Below are 8,851 nucleotides of genomic sequence, written 5' to 3'. Positions count from 1 at the left end.
ATTAACTCTGTCACTTACAATGTTTCCAAATATCTGGCGTCTGTACTCATCCCTTTAGTTGGCAGCTCAGAACACCACATACAGAACACCATGGACTTTGTGGATAAGGTGAGGGATGTCATCATGGAAATCCTACACAAGACAGGCTCTAGAGCAATGTGGATATCCTAACTGGGCCTTCCTGAAAGCAGAGAAGAAACTCAAACAGGACTCCAGTCAGCCATCAGGTGAAAAGGAGGAACCCAGACCCAGACCAGTGGTCATTCTGTATGTTGAGTGAGTATCAGAGAAACTGAGATGTTTATTTTCTAAACATAACGTCCCAGTGGCTTTTAAACCCCAAAATACATTACAGTAAAAACTGGTTCATCCCAAAGATCCAGTCCCCCGGCACAAACAGAGTAATGTTGTGTATGCTGTTCAGTGTCAGGAGGGCTGTGATCAGTCTTACATCGGGGAAACTAAACAGCCACTGGCCAAAAGGATGGACCAGCACAGAAGATCAACATCATCAGGCCAGGACTCTGAGGTCTACACTCATCTCCAGGCCAGAGGTCACTCTTTCAGGGATGAAGATGTTCACATCCTGGACAGAGAGGAACGATGGTTTGAGAGAGGAGTAAAGGAGGCCATCTTTGTGAAAAGAAACCGTCCATCATTAAACAGGGGTGGAGGCCTCCAGGTTCAACTGTCCCCCTCTTACAATGCTGTGATTGCTAGTATCACTCAGCCCTCTGTGAACAGTAAACAGCCATCAGGTGCTAATGATCCATTGTTAGGCTGATGGTCCTTCTTGAGCATGTGAGCAGCTGGTTTTGGTTGTCAGCAGCAAACTGGTTGATCCACTCTGAGATGGTGCTATTTAAGAGACTGAGCTGAATACAGCACCTCAGACTGAGGAAGTCTCTTGGATGAGAGACGAAACGTTTCTATATTTTTTTGCTTTGTTTTGTTTTTTGTGTTTTTGAATGTCCAGAGGACCAGATTGAACTTTTTTGGATTGTTCTACCTGGATTTTTGAGCATGCATCAGGATATGTTCAGTGATTTAAAAACATACAGTAGTATTTTGAAATGGATTTGAAAGTGAACCAGTAACCAGTGCAAGGAGGTCAAAACTGGTGTAATGTGCTCTATTTTGCCTGTCCTGTACTGGTTAAAAATCGAGCTGCCGCATTTTGGACCAGTTGCAGTCATGCAATGGAGATCAAACAGGAGCGAATTGCAGTAATCAAGCCTAGATGTAATGAATGCATGTATTACTGTCTCCAGGTTATTTTTGGACAATATGGGCTTCAGCTTGGACAGCTGCCTCAGCTGAAAAAACATGATTTAACAATCATGTTTGCCTGACTATTGAGTTTCAAGGAAGAATCCATTATCACTCCCAGATTAGTGACTCTTTGCTTCTCTAACGGGGTTAGAGCGGAAAGGTCAGTGCAGTGGTTGATGATTGTGTCATTGGGAGAAAACAACATGACTTCAGATTTTTTTTCATTGAATCTAAGAAATATAAAGCCATTCAGTCACTAATGTCAGCCAGGCAGTCAAGCAGAGGTTGAATAGAGCATGTACCATTGTGTCTTAGTGGGAAGTAAATTTGACAGTCATCGGTGTAGAAGTGAAAGGGCATGTTGTGTGTATGGAAAATAGCACCTAGTGGCAGCAGATATAAAGAAAATAGAAGGATGAACCCCTGTGGTACCCTCCACTTAAGCGCAGCCGATGCTGAACTAAAATCTTTGATGTTGACACAAAAGGCTCTGTCAGAGAGGTAGGATCTGAACCACTTGACGGCTGACCCCGTGATGCCCACCCACTGCTACAGACTAGAAATGGGGATCTCAAGTCGATGGTGTCAAAAGCAGATATGAGGTCCAATAGGACAAGCAGCACAGAATCACCAGCGTCTGTGGATATGAAGATGTCGTTAAAAACCTTCAGAAGGGCATCTAAAAAAGTTAAATCTGGTCCTTTGGACATTAATTTTTTTTTTTATTATTTAAAAAAGTAGAAATGTTTCGTCTTTCATCTGAAAGACTTCCTCAGTCTGAGGTGCTGTATTCAGCTCAGTCTTATAAATAGCACCTTCTCAGAGTGGATCAACCAGTTTTCTGCTGACAACCAGAACCAGCTGCTCAACTAATCAAGGAGGACCATCAGCCTAACAATGAATCATTAGCACCTGATGGCTTTTTGCGATTCACAGGAGGCTCAGTGATAATAGTAATAACAGCATTGTAAAAGGGGGACAGTTGAACACGGAGGCCTCCACCCCTGTTTAATGATGGACGGTTTCTTTTCACAAAGATGGCCTCCTTTACTCCTCTCTCAAACCATCGTTCCTCTCTGTCCAGGATGTGAACATCTTCATCCCTGAAAGAGTGACCACTGGCCTGGAGATGAGTGTAGACCTCAGAGTCCTGGCCTGATGATGTTGATCTTCTGTGCTGGGCCATCCTTTTGGCCAGTGGCTGTTTAGTTTCCCCGATGTAAGACTGATCACAGCCCTCCTGACACTGAACAGCATACACAACATTACTCTGTTTGTGCCGGGGGACTGGATCTTTGGGATGAACCAGTCTTTGCCGTAATGTATTTTGGGGTTTAAAAGCCACTGGGACGTTATGTTTAGAAAATAAACGTCTCAGTTTCTCTGATACTCCCGCAACATATAGAATGACCACTGGTCTGGGTCTGGGTTCCTCTTTTTCACCTGGTGGCTTGCTGGAGTCCTGTTTGGGTTTCTTCTCTGCTTTCAGGACACCCCAGTTAGGATATCCACGTTGCTCTAGAGCCTGTCTTGTGTGGGATTTCTCCTTCTGCCTGGCTCCTGAGTTCTACCTGGATTATTGAGCATGCATCAGGAGATCTTACACCTTAGTTATGCTACTATAGGCTTAGACTGCTGGAGGACACACTGACCACACTTTTCACTCTGCTACTGTCTTTACTTACTCTGCTCAACCTGTTTTGTATTTGTAATTATTTTTTCTAACCAACATTTTTCAGTCAGGTCATCTGTACAGTTTCTTTTTTTGTGGTGAAACATTTCGCCTTTGATCCGGAAGGCTTCATCAGTTAAACGCACAACAAAACTGATTATTTCCCTGACAGCTTACTCCAAAGTGGAACAAACCAGTTTTGCTTGTGATAAGATGGTCTCTTTGGTACGCCCCCTCCTCCATTGTCGGCCCTCTTCCTTGTTGACAGTCTTGTCAAACTGGTTGAAAACAACCTGACCTGACAACCTGACCTGACTGAAAAATGTTGGATTGTATACCTGGATTATTAAGCATGGACTTTGTTATTTTTTCTATCCTTAACATGTGTTTTTTTTTTTGTGTGTGTCTTTCAGGTACACCTGGACATATACCTGGACCTACCATTCTGTGTTCATCTGTCTCTCCTTCCTGTCCTCTCAAACCAGCCGGTCAAAGCAGATGGCCGCTTGTCCTGAGCCTGGTTCTGCTGGAGATTTCTTCCTTTTAAAAATGGAGTTTTTCCTTTACATTGTTGCCACTGTGCTTGCTCACAGAATGTATAATCTTATTGTGAAATAGACAAACTATAAGAGGAGAAGACCAACAGTTGTAATTCATTCGATTTTCTGATTTTGATGTTGGAAGACGTGCAGAATAAAGCAAGACTCATGATATTGTTAGTCACTTTCTGCTGACTTCCACATTGGTGACCCCAAACATCTGAACATGTTTTCAAACAAGAACGCACCAGATGCTTATGCCGCTTCTCTACCAGCCGTGTTTTTGAACCCAGTTTTTTGCCAGGCAGCCATTGCTCCAACTGCATTGGTCTCATCTCTTCTCGCTGCTTTATATGCTGTTTTTGCATCCACTATTACGCTTCCAGAGTTCTGGCAAATTGATCTGGAACCATGGATCCAGCATGTGGAAGCCCAGTTTCACCTCCTTGGGATAAACACAGATGAGACCAAGTGTTTCCATGTCGTTTCTGCCTTGGATTCTGTTTACATGCACCATCTGATGGATCTGTTGTGGGACTCACCAAGCACTAACAGATATAGTGTGCTCAAGGAGAACCTGCCACGGCTTTATCGACTTTCAGATGCAGAGCGGGCCGACCGTTTGTTGTCCCTGAATGGCTTTGTGGATCGCAAGCCCTCCGAGCTGATAATAATAATATTATTAATAATAATGTGTTATGTGTTGTCATCATTGTGTGTTCCCATATAATTGTCACAGTTTACACTCTTTTTTTTTTCCTTTTACTCATCACTCTGTTGACCACAGTATCCTTATACCACGGCTGGAACAGTGGGTTGGGATCACAGGTGCTGCAGTAGAATGGTACCGCTCATACCTGAGTGGCAGGAGTTTTTGTGTCAAGGTTGATAATAATGTATCAGCCTCATTACCTGTTTCTTGCGGGGTCCCACAGTGTTCCATTCTTAGACCCCTTCTGTTCTCACTTTATTTGTTCTCACTGTGGTCCATCCTGAGGAAACATGGTCTTTCATTCCATTGTTATGCTGATGACTGTCAGATCTACCTGCCTGTGAAACCAGCAAGTGTTTGCTCCATTCACCCACTGTTAAAATGTTTTTTCATTCAACCTTTATTTAAACAGATAAATCACATTGAGCCTCGAAGACTCATTTACAAGTGATACATGTTTGGACAGACAAAAACAGTGGTTAACTGGACACATGTAGGAGTTGGAGGTGAAAAAAAAAATCCTATCAGACTTTTTTCTTGGCTGAGAAAAACCCCTAATATTGAAAAAACACCTCGCACAAACAAGCAAATATTTACGAAGACATTCTACAATCAGAGACGAGAGCGGTCAACAACGCTTATAGATGCTCTCGAGGTCACTGTAATCAGTCAATGTCCTCGGGTGAGATCCATAAACATTCTCGAGGTATGTCGAGAAATGGCCAAGGATAACCTCTATAAGAATCCAGAGTCCTGAAATGATGACACAAAGTTTTTCAGCGGGGTTTCATCTGGTTATCAGTTGGAAATTCCTCAGGGAGGGGGTGGTGAGCGTTAGATCACATTTTCTCCAGGCGACTTTAGATAAGATGGCCTTCAAGGACAACCAAGGCGACCAAAATTTAGATAAACACACAGTTGTTTTGGGGACAGGCAGAACTTAATGACATCAACCTTCAGTCTGTGTCGGTCTACTCAGTTCCAAAATGTCCAAATTAACATGGCCACACCGATGGAAACATGTCTGAGTAAAAATCCCCAAGATCTGATCGATTCAGCCCAAAGCATTTGAGTCCGGGTAGCCAGATATGAAACAAGCCATCATAAAGGCAAGCAGCGTGATCGGGTCCAAACTTGCTGCTGACGACTTCCTTGATTATAGATAAAACCAGCACCAGCTGAATCCAAAAAGCAGGAACCAGTTATCGAAAATCCAATTAAATATGTGTCCTTATCGTCCACAGATGGCAGCAGAGATAGACACATCATCAAGTCTTCCAGTCGATGAGATATCCAGCTGCGTATGTGCCAACAGGGTAAATCGGCTCGCCCAAAGCCTGTCTTCTCTTCGAAGAAATGTTGTAAATTGAGATGAGGGACCAACTGGTCGGAACAAGTCCATAATTATGGTTCGGAAGAAATGCAAGAGTCTTACAGCAATTTCACAGACAGACAGAGCAGCAAAGCAAAGCGGAGAGGGAGGGAGAGAAGCATCCGATCTCGTGGGGAGCGAGTGATGAAGACTGTTTGGACGACATTAAGGCCTGGCTAGCTTCAAATTTCTTAAGTTTTAATGATGAAAAGACTGAAGTCATTGTCTTTAGCCCTAGCTCAACTGCCGCCACTGATTCTGTCAACCTGGACTCTCTTCAGCCATATCTGAAGCAGTCTGGTAAAAATCTCGGGATGGTTTTAGACTCTGACTTCAAGTTTGACAAACAAATTAACTCTGTTCTGCAGAAAAGATTCTTCCAACTAAGAGAGGTAGCTAAGCTCAAGCCAGTGTTGTCCAGACCCGACCTTGAGAAACTAGTCCATGCCTTTGTCCCGATTGGACTATTGCAACGCACTCTATGCCGGGGTCGGCCAGGCCTCCACCTCACGTCTTCAGCTCGTCCAGAATGCTGCTGCCTGGCTTTTAACCTGAACTCGTAGGTCTGAACATATTACACCAGTTCTGGCCTCCCTTCACTGGCTCCTTGTTCATACAAGGATAGTCTTTAAAATTCTTCTGTTGACCTTCAAATGCTTAAATGGCCTTGCACCCCTTTATCTCTCTGAGTTACTGGAACCTTACGTTCCCTCTTGGGCCCTGAGATCATCTGATCAGCTGCTTTTGTCTGTTCCAAAATCAAGACTGAAGCTCAGAGGAGATCGGGCTTTTTCAGTCATGGGCCCCAAACTCTGGAACAACCTGCCCCCCAACATCAGGCAGGCCACCTCCCTTCCTCACTTCATATCCCTGCTAAAAACACATCTGTTCTCACAGGCATTTCACACAGTGTAAATTGATTTAGTGTTTTTTGTTCTGTGATCCTATGTTTTAAATGCTTTTTATTAATTCTTCAATTATTATTATTAGTGTATTGTATTTTTTTCTCTTTAATTTTACTCCCATTGATTGTTGATGTTGTTGTTGTTAAGCACTTTTATAACAGGTTCTGTTTTAAATGTGCTCTATAAATAAACTTGACTTGACTTGAATTCGGCTCCCTGACTGGCCTTGACAGGTCATCTTATCTCAACCTGCCTGGAAAGTTTGGTAAACCTGATGCTCAGCCCCTCCCTGCCTTTCTACTGAGGAATTCCATGGACTTTTCAGAAAAGCCCAGCTGAATAAACATTCTGTCATCATTTCAGGACTCTGGATTTGTTTCTGGTCGTCAATGGCACCCCCCGAGTGTGCACAGATCTCTCCAGAGGGAACTATTTGAACAGAGTGATTTTATCTGAACTCTGCAGTGCCTCTGTGTGTTGTCTCTGGATACTCACCGCCCTTGCACCCCCCCCCCCCCCGCGTGCACGTGTAATATTGGCATCATCATGTGCTCGTGTGCAAGATGTCTTTTTTTCATTATCACACTGCTGACTTTCAAACATAGATTAAAAGCTTGTTAGGATTTTTTTTTCTCCAAACCCTATGTGTCATTTTTCACCACTTTTATTGTCTTTCTAAACAGGTCTCACTTATAAATGAGTCTTTGATACAACTGGGGGTGCTTGGCATCGCGCCCCTATCGCGCGGCCCCCTGGTGGGGTGTGCCCTTGCCTGCCGGCGCGCTTAGGGCCCTTGGTGTCGGGGACTGGGCGCTTGGGCGTGTGTCGGCTCGGCCTGGTGTCTGCCTGGTGGGGCTCAGGTCCTCTGGCCCTGTCGGGCCTTGGCCTGGGTGGCGTGAGTCCTTGGTGCCCAGGCCTCGGTGCCCGGGCCTGGACCTACATCGGTGCGGCGCGTTCCGACGGAGGCCTATGAGTTTGTCGCTGTTGGCCCCGGGGGGTCACTGTATGTGGTCGCTGGTGGGGATCTTCCGGTTCTCCTCTGTGGTCCGATCTGGGGGGTGGGTGAGTGGTTCGTCCTGTGTGGGTGGTCCTGGGGTCTCCGTGGTCGGGGTCCCTCCTGGGGTCTTGGGCTCTGGTCCCCCCTTTTTCGTCTGCCTCTGGTCTTGGGGGTCGGGTCTCTGCTGCTTCACAGTTACTATTAAATGTTCTATTAGAGAAGCCTTATACACTTATGCATGCTCACAACCACACACAAATAGATGCAGGGATGCTTATGTAGGTTTTATATGTAGATATATACAGTAGATATGTATATGAATGTATATTCATGTGTATGTATGTATGTATATAGGCGTAGGTATGGGTATATATATTTATGGAAACTTACTGCAAAGCCATGAATATTTTAAGTTCTTTATACATATGTATTTTGTTGCTGTGTTTTGTCATGTTCTTTGCAGGTGAACAGACAGTGGCCGGGTGTTTTGCCGTGTGCTCTCTTTGTGTATATTTCTTATATTTTGGAGTCTTATTTTGTCTTTTCCTTCTTTCTATCCTATTATAAAAAAAATAAAAAATAAAAAAAATAAAAAACCACTAGATAATCACTAGAATAAATATTTCATATTAATGGTATGGAGAGGATGGCTGTAAGGGGAGAAGGGAGGCCATCTAAGAAAAAAAAAAGAGTCTTTGGGACTCATTGTGACTTGTCTGTTTAAATAAAGGTTGAATGAATGAATGAATGAATACAGAGGACTAATTTAGCCATTGTATGGGAAGGTTCAATGATGACAATCTCAGACTTCCCAGTATTCAAAGCCAAACCGTCTCTTATGCTCATAAGTTTTGGTCGATTATAATTCACACACTTAGAGCGAGCAGAATCGAGCTTGGAGCTAATTTTAAAACAGAATAACTGGGTTTTCACTGAGAGCCTGAGAATCTGAGGCTCCCGTGAGCGCAGCAATCTTGGCATCTTTTCTTACGATTAAGTTGTTATATTTCAGATAGGAACAAGGTGCCTCTCTGTTCCGAATAGTTACACAAAATGGCTACAAATGGCTTAGAATTTCAGGTGCAACCAAACTATGCTCTATACCAGTAAAATCCACTGAGCTATATCTATTTTTGTAATACAAAAAAAAAAAAAGCAGCTCCGTATGTATGTAGGCTGCCTAAACAGACGCTTCACAGCTCAAAATAGCTGAATCCCACTGGCTTGTCTGAAATAAAGACATCAATATTTGATGCACCATGCTTCAGCAGGTCGCTAGTATAGCCAGTTCAGTAAAAGCAACAAAAATTTAAAATTTTGAGAAAATACAAAAAAAACTAATAAAAATTCTATTGACTGAGCCTCTTATGTATAAACTAATA

General features: G+C 43.5%; 1 protein-coding gene across 1 annotated transcript in view; it reads left to right on the top strand.

Moving 5' to 3' along the window:
* LOC119424103 (nucleobindin-2-like) overlaps positions 1-8,851 on the top strand; it is a 44,707-nt gene that overhangs the window by 4,681 nt on the left and 31,175 nt on the right. The window lies entirely within an intron of this gene.

Source organism: Nematolebias whitei, chromosome 17 (assembly GCF_014905685.2).
Source record: "Nematolebias whitei isolate Nwh7 chromosome 17, NemWhi1, whole genome shotgun sequence".
Classification (NCBI taxonomy): domain Eukaryota; kingdom Metazoa; phylum Chordata; class Actinopteri; order Cyprinodontiformes; family Rivulidae; genus Nematolebias; species Nematolebias whitei.
This window is presented reverse-complemented; position numbering and strand designations above follow the sequence as displayed.